The sequence below is a fragment of the Ambystoma mexicanum genome, chromosome 1q (genome assembly GCF_040938575.1).
Source record: "Ambystoma mexicanum isolate Mex_15411 chromosome 1q, UKY_AmexF1_1, whole genome shotgun sequence".
Classification (NCBI taxonomy): Eukaryota; Metazoa; Chordata; class Amphibia; order Caudata; family Ambystomatidae; genus Ambystoma; species Ambystoma mexicanum.
Genome location: NC_090922.1, coordinates 88,350,789 through 88,370,081, shown reverse-complemented (window position 1 = coordinate 88,370,081; position 19,293 = coordinate 88,350,789).

The following is a 19,293-nucleotide window of genomic DNA, read 5'->3' as shown; positions in this document are numbered from 1 at the left end:
TTCCTACAACGCTAATAATGAAGCAGGAGACTGGAAAAACCTGCAGGGCTGGGAAACTTTGAAAAGTCCAGGAACTTCCAGTAAGTCACAACGATTGATCCCCAGAAGAGAGGCTTGGTATTTCACAAGATATCAGGGATTGGTTTAAGAAATAAGGGGCCCATCTTCGACTAGTATTTTGGTAAATCTGACGAAGAAATAAATCAAGGGACCCCTCTAGTATACTTACCCCTGCTTTTCTCTTCCCACCGTGTGCACTGAGTGCAGTGGTTTTCCGAGCAGGAGGAAAGGCAGTCTGATCCGGAGATCACCAGGGTTACAGAAAGAGTTAACTGTGTCTTACAGATGGGGGTCATCCTGCAGAAAATTGGGTTTCAGAAATGTGTCAGACGTATACCGCCATACACTATGTCTAGGGTGCTCTCTGCAGATGTGGTTCCGTGTCAGCAATCAAGCAATGTATGCCATTTCCATTTATGAAGTCTCTGAGTTGTCCAACAATCTCTGTGTGATCACGAGTGATGCTTGTGTAAGGGATGATGAGGTGTTATTTCAGAGGAGGCTGTCTAAGTCATTTCCCACTGGGATCTTGTCAGCCAACTTTGCAAATCCTTTTTTTTCAGGACAATTTAGCAGTGTTTGCCCGCGTTCGTTTTCAAATCAATAAGGCTTTTTTTTGTTTTAAATCACTGTGTTTTGGACATGGCTTCGTCGTTGGCACAGTATCAGAGGGTTAACTTGGGTCTCAATATCGATTAACATTTCTTTTGGAGGATGCTTACGGTTTGAACAGCGGGTGGTGATCCCACTGAAAGGCACAGGGAGGAGAGAGAGAGGGAGAGAGAGAGAAGGGGGAGGGAGACGGACCCAGGAGGCTGAGTAGTGAACAACCCAAGAGGCAAGGCAAAGAGAGAAATCCAGATAGACTGGAGGAGATAGATCTATGAGGATGTGGAGTGAGAGTCCTTAGTCACTGATTCTTTGCCTCATTGTCAGAGCCAAAGAGCTGTAGCGCAAATTCCAAAGAGGTTCCCAAACCAACTTCCCTCACTCACCAGCCAGTCCTCCCTGATCATCACATCATCCTTCACAACCTAGACCTGAAGAGCTATACGAGAAATGTAGTATAAACACTGATTACCAAACTAAGGCCTCATTATAGGTTTGGTGGTATCTTGGTGGTAATACTGATTTAGTTCAGGGCTTTGTCCCAACACTCATTTTCAGATGGTTACAGATTTTCTTCCCAGGAAGGATTGTCACCCAGCTGCAGTTCAGAGCCATGCCCTTATTACATACCATCCTTGCTTTCCTGGTTATGTTCCCCACTTGCCTCTGAAATCACCATGGATTTCCACACACCTGTGTGCAGTAATGCAACGAGTTTTCCGAGTTTCTTTTTTCCAGGAGTCGCTATGTTATTTCCTTTCTCGTGCCCATTAACTACTCTCTCATTGATTTTTGTCTAACAGCTTGACTGCATTGTTTGGTGAAAAGAACAGCCATCTTAAATGTGTTTGATTTCTTTTCTATTTTCCATTGCTCTTGCTGGTGTTAGAACAACAATATGCTACTGCTTTCTAAATGTACACACACACATATTGAAGCATCTTTGTTCTGTCGTGTATAAGATTGAGTCATAATACTTACTGCCTTTCTAAAATGTTTCCTAAATATCCTGCATGAAATCAGTAGAAAACCTGTCAGTGGAAGTGTGCCTCAACCAAGTATATTCACATATCATTCATTTACGTTATCAGTCTCATTTTACAACAATGGGTAATACACACAGCATTCATGTCCGCAGCTGTCTTCACTACATGTTGATGATTTTCCAGCTGGGCTAGCAAAAGGCAGGGTATTCCAGGCAGTCCTACCGGTGATTGGTAATGACGGCCGCCATTTACAAGCATGGCAGTCAACATTAAGATGAATCCCAACGGATTCTGCCTGCTTTTTGTAGTAGCCAATCACAGACAGGAATCTATGGGGATTTACCCCTTTCCATCCGCATCAAAATCAGACATGAACAGCGACACTGTCAGTTTCCCTGAATGGAGCAGGCATATGTGTGGAGTAGATTTCCTGCTCCGTGCTCCGCTCCATCAAGGCAATCCATTTCAAAATTGCCAGGATGCGTGAAGTCTGCATGTTTTTGTCCATCCCTGCCGTTTTGTGCTGGTTGTAAAATGAGTGTGTGTCAGCCTGGGGCAAAGCTTGACATGACGTGTAACAGCGAGGCGTAATGCTGGTACCCCTCCATTTCCCACTCTGCCTCCTTCTGCTGCAGGGACATGGTGGAAGAGTCGCGCAGCACAGAGATATGATCTGTGCTGACACCCTCCATCTTGCCAGTATGCTTTTTTTTAACCCTGCATGAGATGTTCCTGCAGGCGTAATAGAAATAGATGCCTATGGATTCTACCTCGGGTTTACACCGGCTAAAGATCAGCCAGTTTCCAAAGGGATCCATAAGTGAATGCTGTCTGCATGCTGTCATTTGCAGGCTGCACTTACCTTTCCTCGAGACGGAGATTAAGATGAAAGATTAAAATTGACTATGCTCCCCCCGTATTGTGAATAATGAAAAATGCATGCAAGGCACCCAAAAGCACTTAAGTGCACACGCTGGTGGTCCCACTCATGCAATTTACATTTGCAAGAAAGTAACCTCTATGTGGTTTTGTGCAACCATGCATGTGCTGCACTTTTTAAAATGGTGGTTACAGCTTGTTCCCTTCGTTAGCGCTCACAGCGCAACATTTTGTCGGGCCATTTTTGCCTGGGGATAAATGAGTGTGTTGGCTATTTCATGCTATTTTGTTAAAGGATTGAGAGCGACCATCACCCCCTAGTTATGGAGGTGAGCGAGCATTAATGGGGGACTCTGGCAGGAAGAACATTGAGCACCGAGGTTGGAGCGGTCCAATTGGAGGTACAGGGTCAATCCAGGTGTAACATCAGGTGGGGTAAGCTTGATTTAGAGAAAATCCTGCCTCTGGCTTATCATGATATTGTTGGGTCCCTGGATGAAGTGGCCGCGATAGATCCCAACGATGCAGCATCATTAGTAACTATGCACAAGAGCATAATAGCAAAGGTGGGGTCCTGGTTTAGGAAGCCCTCAAAAACAATACATAAATCAAATATGAGACGTCTTCTCCTTAGTACGATACGGGATCAATGATTAGTGAAGCCTGGTCTGAAATATTGCAAATAACCAAGGGTTATGGAGGTCTAGAGTTGAATATCAAAGGTTACTCAGGGATGAAAAGGGGGCATGGCCCGAAGATACCTGGAGCACTCTACTCAATGCTATTAGTAAGTGGGATTCAAAGGACTTTTGGGGCCTAATTATAGAGCAGGACTAAACGTGCTGCAGGGTTGTATCACAGAGCAGACCTGGGTGGAATACTACAGCAAACTCTATGGTGATGGTGAGCCCTTTAATGGCGCATTGACCATCCTTGAGGGTGCACCTGCAATGTATGGAGAGGAGTATAGTTATCCACAGATGGTATTGACCTGTGAGGAGGTCGAAAGAGCTTTATCGCACCAAAAGTAGGGAAAGCGCCAGGCCCTGATAGGGTTCCTGTAGATTTTTATGTGAGCGCGCCTGTTGTTTGGGTCCTGTGTCTAACAAACTATATAATGCCATTTTAAGTAAAAATGTGGTGCCCATGTCCTGGACCAGTACTGAGTTGGTCCCGACCACAAGAAAGGCTCCAGAGACCAGCCCTCTAATTTTAGACCAATTACGCTGCTAGATGCTGGAGGGAAACCTTTTGCTAGGGCTCTATTGTTTCACCTGGAGGCCTCGGCAAATAGCAACCAGATTATCAACCACCGGCAGGCTGGGTTTTGCAAGGGTCTGAGTACAGTTGACCAAAGCTTGCGGTTATGGTTGGCTACCGATAAATATGCAGTTCTCAGGAAGGTCAGCTTCTACGCAGTATACGTAGATCCGAGAACTGCATTTATACTGTACCCAGGCATCGCCTCTGGGGGATCCTAAGGGGGCTTGGTGTTCCGGTTGCCCTCTTGACTGTTATTCAGAGCCTGTACACAGGTGTGCAGCGGTGGTTCACCTGGAGGCCTCGGCAAATAGCAACCAGATTATCAACCACCGGCAGGCTGGGTTTTGCAAGGGTCTGAGTACAGTTGACCAAAGCTTGCGGTTATGGTTGGCTACCGATAAATATGCAGTTCTCAGGAAGGTCAGCTTCTACGCAGTATATGTAGATCTGAGAACTACATTCATACTGTACCCAGGCATCGCCTCTGGGGAGTCCTAAGGGGGCTTGGTGTTCCGATTGCCCTTTTTTTCTATTCAGATCCGATTTAGAACATCTAGAAGCATCAACATTGAAAAGGGTGTCCGCCAGGGGTGTGTTCTGGCCCCAAAACTATTTTGCATTTTTATTAATGGCGTCATTGAGGAGCAGACTGACACACCAATGTTAGCTGGCGATAGGATACCGGTCCTGCTGTTTGCGGATGATGCAGTACTACGATCATTAACACCTGCTGGCGCTTGCAAGGAGTTGCACGTATTTGTTGGCTTCTGCAAGAAAAATGGCCTCTCACTCAATGTAACCAAAACTAAATATATGGTTCTTAATGCTAACAGCAGGAGGAAATGTAAGGGCCTTAAGTTGGCCCTAGAAAGGGCGAAATAGAACAAGTATCCTCCTATGACTATTTGGGGGTTAGATTGATAACATCATGTGGTTGGTCAATGCAAATGAGGAAAGCCAGGATCACTCTGTGCAGATATGGTGGGGCTTTAGCCTGGTTCACTGCCGAACATGGAAATGGGGCAGTGCCTGTCTCACTGGAAGCATATAAGGCCCAGGAAAGACAGGCAGCTATTTATGGGACAGAGTTTTGGGTGCAGATGGACACCCGTTTATTGGGGATAGCTGAAAAAACATATCTTAAGAACATATTGGGACTACCTTCCTGCACGCCCCAACCTGCCAGTGCTACTAGAGACCGGCATGCAGGGGATAGAGTCCATATGCCAGCTTTGCCCGGTTTTGTTGTGGGTTCGGTTGTGGTCCAATGAAAATCTTGTTAAATATAGAGATGCATTGGTGGATGTGCTATCACAGTCAGGGGGCACCTCCTTGAATGGGCTGTGCACGTGAAGAGATAGTTGGGGGACTTGGACCTCAGGCACTATTGGAGCAACCTGAGTTCAATTTCCACGCATTCTAAAGCTATGGTAAAAGGTGCTGCTCGTGTCAAGGCTCAGCATGACATCTTTATGAAAACTCTTGGCTCGCCATCTGTAATGCTTGTGCAAAATGCGAGCTAGACCACCATGGCGTCAGTGCGCAGCCATTTCAGACACTCATCTCTCATCACTGTAATAAAAGCCTGCGTCCCCGTGGGCCTCGCAGAATAAACAAGCATTTCAGTAGCGAAAGCAGAGCAAGGTCACGTAACTACATAAATATTGTTGCTGAGTAGACTTGCTGTGGAGAATAGTTATGGTATTGCCCACTGAAGGACGAATACGGGAAAGGAGTCAGAGTGTCCTGCAGGTTAATGATAAGGGGTTCTGGGAATGAATGCGAGGAGAGGGGTGCTGGGTTTTTCCACTCCTGACTGTTTTTTTCCACTCTCTGTCCCTTGCCCTTGTGATCTGCTCTCCGGCTGAGGGCAGATGCAACTGGGAAGGGCGGGTCATGCCCCTCATAAAGAAGAGGGCATTCTGTGGCAAAGTTAGTGAGAACTTGTACCCCCGGGTGATGCAGTCTCGCTGAGATGGAGAACACTCCGCCTCAGACCCCGTTAGCACGAGCGATCTCTTCGCCTACCTGCTCAGGGACTAAGCAGTGTCGTAGCGGCCAAGCTGAAGGTGTCCTCCACGTCTTTGCTAATGGTGAATCAATTTATATCTGTATTTCTATATATCTAAGTGTATGTTTGTTAATTTATGCTAAGTTCACATATACATATATTGTGTGAATAAAGGGCCTATAACAAGCCATTTTCATTATACTATAACAATTAGTCTATGTGTGATTTCTTACCTGTCTGAGTCCAATAACTTGTTTTGCCTGGGGCCGGGGAAACGTAAGTGTCAGTGTTCTCCTCACGTGGCCAAGCAAAAGCAAAATACCATCTCTGATACGTTATGTTAGCATTAAAACCCAGGAAAGTTATGAAGGTTACCTTGATTACGCAAATACTAAATCTGAAAGGTCATTGTCCATAAAGTTTTGGTTTTCCACGTTGCCTATACAATTTCTGAAACATAAATGGCACAATGATGCCTTTACTGGGTGCCAATTGTGTAACAACGCGAATGAGGACTTGAAGCATTTATTAATGTTGTGCCCGATCACATTGCCACTAAGGAAACACTTCTTAAAGTCACTTCTTCATATTCGGGGCTGCAGACCATTGGGAACACCATGGCAATTTGCTTTAATACCACAGATACCACAGCAGTGTTTACCACAAGTACATATCTTATGTGGGCATGGAGAATAAGATCAAAGAAACTGCTGGTGAATGTTCAAGATCATATAGTTACACACATGTGCAAGATTAATGAAATATGCTGTTAATTTTATGTATTGTATGATGTTTTATTGATGCATGCTTGTATGACTTTATTTGTCGAAATAAAGCGTATTGAACTAAATTGAGCTATTTTTATCTGTGCGCTACTATTCTCATGGTGAACATGCAGTTTGTGCCTCCCCTATGGAGCTCATGCTGTATTGTGGCATAACATGAATCAAAGGCATAAAAACCTTGAATAAGGCTCCAATAGCTTAGATTCACGCCATGCCACAGTTTGAATCATTTGTGTGACCGAGAGGAGAGAAGGAACGCAACTTGTATTTCTGCTGCCTCCCTTCCTCTCTGCTATACAAATGCTCCAGAACTTGCGTCAGCATGGATTTTCATGCCGTTGCCAATACTGGAGATCCCTATGATGTCCACTTGCTTTATGCACCAGCATAAAACAGGCAGACCTCAAAGGTATCCACTGTAAATGCTGCCTGTCACGTAGTCCCTTCTTCCTTTCCATGAAGGCTTGGCGCAGATCGGGACCGGACATGCTGGGGACAAAAGTGTTGTCGAAGAGACCTCATGGAGTTGAAAACTCTGGTGACTTCTTCAGGCGAGACAGGAGTGAAGGAGGAGAAGGGGGATGGAGGAGGATGGGTGGTAAGGGGCAGAGAGGGTAGGGTTGAGGTGGAAGAATGTATGACAAGGCTGTTGAGTATGTCTTGGGTTTTGGAAATGACGTGAGAGGCGAGCAAATTGCATAGGGCCTGTGAAGGAGTAGGTGTAGAAGACACTGAGAACGGGTTGGCAAGTTCCCTGCAGATTTTGAATAGTTGAGCCATGTTGTTGGATGCATTGGACGCTCGTACCTGAATGTAGGCTCTTATTCTGGAGAACCATAAGAGCTCTTTCTTCGGTAGAAACATTAAGATGGTAGAGACTGTGAACGATAAGGAACAGGAAGACAACGAGAACAATCATACAAATATATATCATGCATAAAAATCCGGGCATCAATTTCTCGTGCAATTCTACTGTTTTCTGAACTTGTTCACTCTCTATGATCATGCCATGTCTTCATTAATCATTTGTAATACAATCATCACATTTCTTTAATGTCTGCAACTGTACAATTTGTTCATTTATAGCAATAAGGAGTCTTCATATCACTGGACAGTTTTTAGGATCCTGTAAAAAGGTTTGAATATTAACGTCTCTTCTAACAAGAGCAAGGTAAGATTAAAGTATGAACACAAAGACAGCAACCATAAGCCAATTAACGTCACTGTTGGCAGGTATCATGTGTTTTTATCACTTAAAACAAATATTCGCCATGAAATTAATCTGGATACTGATCTTTTTTCCAATTTCTTATCAAGAACTGATGTTTAGGCATAACTCTGATGTATTATTCTCTGCTTCAATATATTTCTAAAAGTACATTTCAAAACTCCTGGAACTCTCCTCAAGTCGTTGCACTCTCTGCTAAGATATATAGAAGGAGTTTCTGTTGAATTCCAGTCCAAATAAAGTGCGCGTTAATCACTTGTTGCTTTATCGTCCAGCTTCTTATTTATTGATCGAGTCTGCACATGCAGAAATTCGTCTTATTTTCTTGCTTCTGGATCAGCAACAGTGGGAGGGAAGGTCACGCCTTAATAAACGTTCACATCATTTAGGTGCAACCAAGCACTTCTTCCTGATATTTTGACAGTGGAAGGGGCCACTTCCTCAACAACGAAAAGGGCCATTGAAACGTGGCTCATGCCACTTCCTGGTGAAATATTTAATTAACACTAGGTTCCCAAATATAACTTAGGTGGTGGTAATAGTTCACTTGGATTGATTGCTGAATTATCCTCTTCAGTGTTTTTAGATTCTCCACACTGACGCTTGACTTCCTCTGAAATGAAAGAAATTCTTGTTGTCATACATGTCAAATATACATGCATTTCATCACCTAAGGTTTTTGCTATACTCTGGTCATCACTCTTACTCCTAGAGGGAGGTGTAAGGGGCAGTTTCATACAGCGCCCTGTAACTAGCTCATGCGGGGTGAGGTGGTCTGAACATGGCTGATTCCGAAGGGCATATAAGGCCGGTGTACAGCCATCCCTTTTTCAAAGTCAATTTAATCTTGGCAAGCCTTTCCCTGAGGAGGCCGTTGAGCCTCTCACATATCCTGTTTGCTTGTGGGTGACACACAGAAGAAAACCTGTGCTTTATACTTAATAAAATCCCAATTTGTTTGAATAATTCATTGTCAAAATGTGGCCCATTATTGGATCTAAGTACTTCACACACACCCTACCTCGGAAATAATTTGCGCACAAAAAACTTTGTGGCATCAAGGTGTGTACACATATCTGCCTCGATTCACCTAGAAAAGGGACACACCACCACTAATAGATACCTATATCCATTACATGTTTGCAGCATATCGACATAGTCGATATGTAAATGCTGAAATTGACTATTCGGTCGAGGTATTACTCCTCTAATCGTTCTCAGTGTATTCCCAGCAGTAAACCTTTGACACATGATGCAATTCACCATAAATAGTGCAACATCTTCCAACAAATTAGGAATTAACCTGTCTTCTGAAATATTGGCAGCAAGACTTTCTCTAGTTACATGCGCAGGGTAATGCAGCTGTTCAAGAGAAACCTTTAATAAAATTACTGACATCACTGGCTTTCCAGTGCTGTCCTGTCTCCATGAAACTTCTGTGGGGGATAAAGAACATCCCCTTCATTTCCACAGTTCTTGCTCTTCCTGTGGTGCACTTCCCTGAATCTCTATTCATTGGGTGATCGACAGCATTTTAAACCCCTCTTGTATGGTTGTAGCTGAATTTTCTTTAATATTTTCAGTATCAAAACTCGACATTTCTGGAGAATATGCAACCGTTTTGGCTTATGCTTCTGCGGCTTTGTTCCCGCAAGATATAAAATCTGTTTGCTTAGTATGTGCTTCGCATTTAATGACCACTATGGCTACTGTGGGTTGTAGTTCCTTAATGAGTCTCTCCAATAAGGATGCATGTTGCACCGGAGTGCTGTCTGTGCTGCGGTAGCCCCTCCTCTCCCTTAACATGCCAACCCTGCATGTACGGTTGACATCACGTAGGCGGAGTCACTGTACACCGTCACTTCCTGCATTTCATGTTTCTCAATTGCGACAATAAGCACTACTAATTCTGCTGTTTGCACTGAAAAGTGAGATGGTAGTCTTGCACTTGCTACTACTTCAAATTCTCCTTGGTTTCCGCAGTCGCAAAAGAAACTTCATACCACTCTTTTCATTCATGATAGGTTCGCGCAGTGGCATGAGAAACATTTACGACTTGTTTTGGGTCACGAGATGGCACCTTCGATACACAGGGGTGTCAGAACAGCAGATTTTGGCAAAACAGAACAAAATATTTCAGATTTCGCTTCCGCGGCCAAACGGATTTTGCAATTTCGCCCAGCTCTACTACTGACTGCAGTGGTAGCCAGGAGACAGAGGGCTTTTGGGATACACTCATCACCCAATCATGAAACCTCATTCCTGTGGGTATGGAAGAACATTCACCTGAATTTCAGCAGCTCAGATGGATAATGGATGATGATCTACTGCAGTACTGCCTCATAAGCAGTCCATCTGGCCAGTACCTCTTGTGTGAGTTGCCATGGAATCCCTAAGCTTCTCACTTGCAGTGTACAGTCTGAGCAAGTTTTTGTTGCCCTCAAGGCTATAGTATCGACGATTGGAAAGCCTCAAAGTGTCACATATCAAACAATTAACATTAATTCAAATTAATTAGCATTACATTAAGAAAAACTATGGCAAATCACCTAGAAATACTCAATATACCATCACTGATGAGTTGTTGTTGGCATAAAGGCACACACAAAAAAGTGGAGTGCGGATGCTTAATGGGGCTTGTGGTTGTGAAATCGATAATTCTAGTGACTGACTCCTGGTGTGGGTGAGCTGTGACTGTCATATCATGACAAATTTGCATTCCGTATTGTAATACTATTCTTCTGGGCTTAGGACCTGCTCCTAGATCCTCCTCCAGATATTATAAAACAACCATATTTTAGGGAAAAGCTACTCTTTAAAAAGGCTGAGAAGCTCTAACATGAGAACTGTTTAGAGTTTCCCTGATAGCTGACAGCCACCAAATGAGAATTGTTTGAATTCTCACCTCTATCTGAGTGATGCCAACATGAGAGATGTGAGGGAATGCACGAAGAAGGAGAGATACATAAAAAATGAGGAAAGTGCTAGATGGAAGGGTACCAGGAGGAAAGTGATTAGAAAAAGGAGCTACCAGGCAGATTGGTGCAAGTCAATGTAAAAATGTGAAATGCTTATCAGTCCCCGTCTTGCTCAATGTAATGGAAAATGTTAGGGTGAAGGGCATGCAGGTGACCCTCCAGAGTATTTTGTCTGGCAGAGTCTTCTAGTTCCCCCCTGTTGATTACCACCGCACAATGGAGCAATGGAGACAGTGGGCCTCATTACAAGATCGCCAGTAAAAATTCCGAATTACCGGCATGCCGGTGCTACCGTGTTCCTGTGGCACAGCAGCTGGAATCAACGTTTTGAAAGAACAAGCAAATATCGAGGCTGAGTACCACAATGTAAATACACCAATCATGGGCTAAAAAGATTCACAGATCTTTTATTACTGTACATTTTACAAAGAGATAGCTATCTGGCTCCCAACACCTCGCAATGTGTACCAGCCCGACAGAGAGAGCTGAGAGAGTGCTGGATGTTGAAATTCGTGCAGCCTCTCTTCATGTTAATAATTTGTGGTCTAGAGTTTGTGCCTAGTTCACATACAGATTATACAATATTATGCAAAGAATTACTTACGTTTGCATTTCCATGGAGGCACAATGGTGATGCATGTTCTAGGATCCCGCGGTAAGCCTCGTGCAACGTCTCTTTACAATTCTGTTCAGCCTATGTATTCGCTCGAGGTTTGTTCTTCATTGTCCCAATGTGTATACAAGGATGAGTCTTGTGAGAGCAGACAACACTTCATATGCAGCACAAGGTCTCATTGCCTAGTCTAAACAGACGGCTCTCGGAACGCCTAAACATTAACAGAACTCAAAGGTCGGGGGGCTTGGTTGCAAGTTGAAAACATAGTCCACCATTTCAGAACGACGAACACACGAATAGAAATCAAAATGGCAGATGAATCTTAAAATGGCGGCGAAGTTAACCCAAAATCGGAACTTTGCAACGTGGTTTTCCGAGTTGCGCGACTAGGCTTAGGCCAATATAAATATTAAGGAGACACTATATAATTACTGTTTAACGGGTTTATTCCGAGTCAGTGTGCACACGCATTCCGGCATGCCAGAAATGGTAGCCCTGGCATGCCAGTAACACCATCAAATGGCCCCAAAATACCCCAGACCGGCATCCTCGCTGATGCTGACTCCGATTCTGGCTCCATGCACACAGACCTACTGCACCACTGTTACCGGTATCTGTATTACTGTGACCGGAAATAACGTGTTCGCCGGATCACGAAATGTAGCGTTGCCCATTAAAGAAACACAATACGTTGCAATCCTCAGTGCACAGGAGTCAGAGGCATATCCTGAGCACCGAAAAATGTACCCAGACATGTCCTCAAGGGAACCTGATGCACGGAGGCGCAATCCGCGATTCACTGAACCAGAACTGAACATGTTGGCGGACACGCTGGTGGAGAACTCTGCAGAAGTGTTCTGCAATGACCTACTGCGCCAAATCCAATTGAGGAAGAAGGCCATGTGGAAGGAAGTCGCCCGGAAGGTGTCAGCGGTGGGGACAACCCCTAGAACAGTTAGGGACTGCTGCAAGAGGTGGGACAATCTACGTCTCCTGGTGCAGAACCTTCTTACCACACAGCTTGTGGGTGACACGCAGAAGGCCACAGGAGGGGGACCACCATCACCAATAAAACTCCAGTCCTGGGAGGAAACGTGCAGCAGCATAATGCACCTGGAGGCAATCGAGGGAGTCGGAGATGCGAAGGCTGGGGCGTCACATCCAATGAAGCTGGTGAGTCCCCGTAAGGCCAATGTCATATCACACACCTTGTAGCCCCAATGCTAAATGGCAGGCAAGCATGTCAAGTATGTTTTACCCGAGGCCAGTAGAGCCCTGCTGGCAGTCCACCCACCATCAACATGGTTGCACGCATCCACATTAAACCTGCCTGCAAACCATACACCACTCACACATCACATAGGTCCCCTGTATTGCCCCCATAAGTTGCACCTGCAGGCATTCAGACACACATCCGCCTGACACTGCACAACTGCTGTAGTCACCGCTGTGCTACCTCATGCCCAAAGTCACATAAGTGTCACCTACCCCCACTGCCAGCAGATGACAAGATGCACACATAAATGTAGCACACTTGTCCTACCCACCATGTCCCATCCTGCTAAATCACCAAATACGCAGCAACTGCCATAGGCAGCAGACACATGTGTAACACATCCGTGTCGCAATCAAACAACCCAATGTCATACAGTTTGTGTGGCACACCCATAACACCCAAAATGGAAAACACCAGTACCCCAGGCAACAGGCACTGGACACACGATGCACGCACACCGCACATGCACCCACACAGCATCCCTGACACATGCATGTGTGCACCATGCCATGGCCATCACCACGTCCATGACAACACACATACATCTGAAATCACTAGTACTCATGTCTGTCTGATGAATCCACACACATCACTGATGCCCCGCCTTTCTGACCCACACAGGCGCATCATCTGGCAATGAGGCTGATCAGCCACCACATCGCGGAACACCAGGGCACGCCGCCGCCGGCAAAATATCACCTCCAACCAGGACTCCAGAGCACCCGGCAGCAGACGGGAGTGGGCAACTACTCCAGCCGCCCAGCCACCACCTGAACAGGAGGCATCTGTTGCCCAGCCACCACCCAACAGGAGGCACCTGTTGCCCAGTCACCACCACAACAGAAGGCACCTGTTCCCCAGCCACCACCCCCACAGGAGGCACCTGTTGCCCAGCCACCACCCCAACAGGAGGTACCTGTTGCCCAGCCACCCCCCGACAGGAGGAACCTGCACCCCTTATGCAAGGGTCTCTACCCGACGGCAGTGGGGAAGACAGTGGGCCAGATAATGTATCCAGTGACCACAGCTATGGCGATGCTGAGGGCCCAATGAGCTCCCAACCCATATAACCACCACCCCTATGCAATGTTCGTGGCATTGAGGGCTGCCTGTCCAGGATGGAGGCACGACAAACATCTATGCACACAATGGTGCAACAATAGCTGGACGATGCCCGGCTCATGTGGGAGACTCTTCAGGACACCTCCACGAGGACCACACGGATGCTGGAAAAACCACACAAGGCATCTACCATCTGGCATGGTTTGTGAGGCAGGGGAATCTCAACCCTGGTGTAGTCCATCGCCGTGTTGGTGCAGACACTTGCTGACCAACTGCACATGCCCTTGCCACTGGCACCATCCTCAAGTACCACTCCCACAAGTTCCCTACCAAGCAGCCCCAGGCGTAGATCGCAGCGGCTGACTCGCCATGCAGAAGGGGGCATCCCTCCGCATAAAAGGGGACGTAAATAGGACTAGGTGTGTGGGGGAGGGATAGTTGGGGAGGGGGTGTGGGGATAGTTGGGGGATGGTGGGGGGTTGTTGGGTGGGATTGTAGAGGTAGTAAAGGCCTATCACAGATGTAAATAGTTGTTTTTGTCACAATATATCTGGTGTTGAAAAAAAATCATGAATGCACATTGATCTTTCAGTGTGAGTGCATTTATTCATCTACAGTGTCCACTACCCAGTGTGCTCAATGTCCAGTGCCCAGTGTGCTCGATGTTCAGTGCCCAGTTTGCTTGATGTCCAGTGCCATGAGTGTAGCAGGTGCTCAAAAGTAGTGTTGTATAAGGTCTCCATGTGTGGCAGGTCCAGCATTGCCTTTGTGGCGCTGAGCATTATCCTCCTCCTCATCAGTCTCGTCCTCAGCCTCTGGTGGCAGCATGTCCATGTCAGGGGGCAGGGAGACATTGCTCCTGATGCACATGTTGTGCAACATGGCACATGCCAGCACAATTTTGCCCGCCTTCCCAGGGTAGTACATGAGGGCTCCCCCCGATCTGCTGAGGCAGCGGAACCTGGACTTCAACAGGCCAAAAGTCTGCTCAATGGTGCAGCGAGTGCGTACATGGGCACGGTTGTACACCTGTTCGTACCTGTTTTGGGGTTGCCTGACGGCGGTCATTTGCCATGGCATCAGGGGATACCCAGCATCACCTGCACCTGATCAACAGAAAGGATACATGTCAATTTCCTGGTCATTTCACGTTGGCAGAGGCTGTATAGTGTTAATTTGAGAAGACTAACATGCACAAGCAAAATTGAGTTTAGATAGCATATTTTATTTTTCGTGTACCAGAGCGATGCGTGTAGGGTGTGTGTTGTACTGTTGCATTCATATGGACCATTCACCGACAACATTACCTCTAACAATTTCCATGCAACTGACACAAATGGATGTAAATGTCATTAATGTGTCACAGATGATAATCAACTATATGTCCATGTACAACAGTACTTTTAGCATTAAATGGTATGCATTTTAGATTTAGTGGTCGTAACGGTATGCAGTCTTTATTACAAATCCTTAATATAGACATGCTTTAATATCGCAACCCATGTGACGCAGAACATATTGATGAAATAGGTGTGTGTGGGGTAAAGGGTTAAATATTTACAATAAGGGTGGGGAGGGTATTTAGGGGTGGCCAACGGTGAATAGGGTGACGCCACATCCTTAAAATCATATATTAGTGGTAGTTAAGAACTTTCTCAATTTGGAATTGTTTGTCTAAAAGCATTCCATTTGAAGGTGTTCCTTATGAAGACATGACACGGGTACTAACAGGCAGTGTACCTGTCAAATGTGTGCGCATACACAAATTATTTTTGGGTGGCAGCTTCTGGATTCTCTGGCTGAGCATCATGAGTTGTGGTTTTCATTGAGTGCATTTTTGCTTAGCATTGTCACTATGGTGTGGTGCATCCCGTACTTGTGGTTTAGGTTTATTGCTGGCCCAAATAGATGTAGAAATGTATGCACTGTATATTTTACATACATGGAGACACAGCTGTCAAGGCCTTGCACTCTGGCATGCTACTACTGTGTTGCACCTTCAGTTATACCTACACACTTGCACAGTTCATACCCTCACTACGATGAGTAGGGTCATGTCTCCTTTAATGTGTGAGGTTTAATATTGTGACAATTGTGGGTAATGATGTTCCTTGCTCTTATTCCTCATCTAACCTTGCCTTTTTAATGACCTATACATCCTCTGTGCACTTTCACAGAGATTTGGTATTTGTATCAGGGAATTGCTGTGGGAGTTATGATGGATTAGTGCATGCAGTGTGCACAGCCACTGGTCATGGGTGTCATAATGGGCCATATTTCAACACTACACATAGCCTTGTAGTTAGACTCACCCAGCAGCCAGGTATGCTATGCTGTTCACTGCCTCCCCCAATGCAACACTCCACATGGCCTTGTAGTTAGACTCTCCCAGCAGCCAGGTATGCTATGCTGTTCACTCCCTCCCCCAATGCAACACTCCACATGGCCTTGTAGTTAGACGCACCCAGCAGCCAGGTGTGCTGTGCTGTTCACTGCCCCCTGTCCCCAATTCAACACTGCACATAGCCTTGTAATTAGACTCACCCAGCAGCCAGTTATGCTATGCTGTTCACTGTCCCCGCCCCCCAATGTAGCACTCCACATGGCCTTGTACTTAGAATCAGCCAGCAGCCAGGTATGCTATGCTGTTCACTGCCCCTCCACCCCCCAATTCAATACTGCACATGGCCTTGTAGTTAGACTCACCCAGCAGCCAGGTATGCTATGTTGTTCACTGTCCCCTCCAAATCAGCACTCCACATGGCCTTGTAATTAGAATCACCCAGCAGCCAGGCATGCTATGCTGTTCACTTCCCCCCAACCCCAATTCAACGTTCCACATGGCCTTGTAGGTAGACTCACCCAGCAGCCAGGTATGCTATGCTGTTCACTGCCCCCCATTCAACGCTCCACATGGTCTTGTAGTTAGACTCACCCAGCAGCCAGGTACGATGTCCACTGTGTCGTGTCATGCGCCAGGGCAGCGTGGAGTTCTGCAGCACCATGGAGTCATGTGTAGAGCATGGGTATCTTGCACAGCAATGTGTGTTGAGGTGGCAGGCATCACACACCATCTGTACGTTGAGGGAATAATACAGCTTCCTGTTGTGGTACACTACCTCCAGAGCATGTCTGACCACCAGCTCCACATGTGTGCTGTCCACCACACCAATTACATTAGGCATGCCTGCAAGTTCATGGAATGTTATTTTTGTGGCATTCACCTCCTTAGCAGTCCGTGGTAAGCTGATGTGGTCCTGTACGTGGGACAGTAGTGCACATAGCATCTGGAAGAGCACACGGGAGAAACAGGGCTGGGAGATACCATGCAGCTGCCCCACTGTGTGCTGGTATGTGCCGGTGGCAAGAAGGTGTAGCACAGACACTACCTTCAGCAAGAGGGAGATGGCTGCCCGGATATTAATGAGGCTCACCAGGTCATCATGTATCAGGTCCACTATAGTGGTGATGGTGTCCCTGTCTAGCCGGTACAGGTTGTGGATCTGACCAGGGGTCAGGTTGAATGGGGTGGCCCTTAAGTGAGGGATTGGTGGCTGCCTGTGGGGTACAACCTGCTGCACATTGGGGTTTTGCTGGGCAATGATGGCCCTCCTCCTCATGCGCCTCCGTTGCATCCTCTGCCTCACTGCCTCTTCCATCAGTAGCTCTGCAGACATGTCCTCCAGCTCCAATACTGCTACAGCTAATGGTAGCATTGTGGTTTTGGAAGGGGTGTGGGGTGTGCCACAGAAAATTAGGTCCACCTGTGCTGATTTGGAGCACCTCTGGCATGTTTCTACACACCAGAATCCACTTAACGCCTGGTACGTGATGCCGTTGTTTCTGGCATCGTTTTCACGTTGTTACTGGCATGATGGTTGCGTGTCCGTGCACCTCGGAATGTGCACTTACTTACACCATGCCGGTATTACAGGCATGGCTGGCGCGTGTCTGCAAATACCGGCAGTGTTGCCGGACGAAGTGGGTCCCTTGCAATGCCGGTATACCAATTACATTAGGCATGCCTGCAAGTGCATCGAATGCTATTTGTATGGCATTCACCTCCTCAGCAGTCAATGGTAAGCTGAGGTGGTCCCGTACGTGGGACCGGAGTGCATCTAGCACCTGGAAGAGCATACGGGAGAAACATGGTTGGGAGATACCATGCAGCTGCGCCACTGTGTGCTGGTATGTGCCGGTGGCAAGAAAGTGTAGCACAGACACTACCTTCAGCAAAGGGGGGATGGCTGTCCGGATATTAATGAGGCTCACCAGGTCATCATGTATCAGGTCCACTATAGTGGTGACGATGTCCCTGTCTAGTCGTTACAGGGTGTGGATCTGACCAGGGGTGAGGTTGAATGGTGTGGCCCTTAGACGAGGGATTGGTGGCTGTATGCGGGGTACAATTTGCGGTACATTGGGGATTTGATGGGCCCTGAAGGCCCTCCTTCGCCTCATGTGCCTCTACTGCATCCTCTGCCTCACTGCCTCTTCAATCAGTATCTCTGGGGGCATGTCCTCCAGCTCCATTACTGCTACAGCTAATGGTACATTGTGGGAGTGATCCTTTTGTGCTGTGCCACAGCACATTGGGTTCACCTGTGCTGATTTGGAGCACCTGTGGCATGTTTCTACACACCATAATCCACTTAACGCCTGGCATGCGAGGCCGGTATTTCCAGCATCGTTTTCACATTGTTACCTGCATGTCCATGCTGGTGGTTACGCGTCCGTCGACCTCGGAATGTGCACTTACTTACGCCATGCCAGTATCACAGGCATGGCTGCTGCGTGTCTCCACAGATACCGGCAACAGTGTTGCGGACGGGGTGGGTTCCTTGGGATGCCGGTGTTACTGGCGTCGGAACTTGGACTACACAGGTCCGGAAAAAAGGTGCCAGTAGGGATAGATCGGCAATGCTATTTCCGGACTGGCAAGCTTGTAATGAGGCCCAATGTGTACATGCATAATGGAACAGAACAGAATGTCAGATGCTCCCTTATGGCACAACCAGGTTTTCACCACAGAGGGGCGTGGTGGCAACCGAGGCAGCACAGGCCTGATTACTGCAAACTGTATTGATGGCTGTGGTTGGGTCCCTTTCAAGCTCTGCTTTGCCTAATGTTATGGTTGGAACGACATACATCTCCAGGCATGCTAGCATTCTTCCTCAACACCACTGGAGAAATTAACCATGACATTCAAATGTGATTGACTATTGCAGTTGTGCCCAATATCTAATTATCATTCTTCCAACCCCAAAACATTTACTTATTGAAGAGCATGCACCACACGAATCTGCTTGCACTTTTCCCTTAGCTCGGCGAGGTATTGCCACAGCCAGTGGGTGCCAAGACTAGAAATTGTTGGAGGAGTAGCACCCTTTTGTTTGTCCTTGCCTGGTCTGCCTCCTCCCCTCTTCTGGATTCCACTCCTACTCCTACTGCCCCTCTTCCTCATTCACTCCCTCCTTCAACCCCGCATCCATCTATTTCTTCGTTGCATCGCCCTCCTCCTGTTTCACCCTCATGTACCT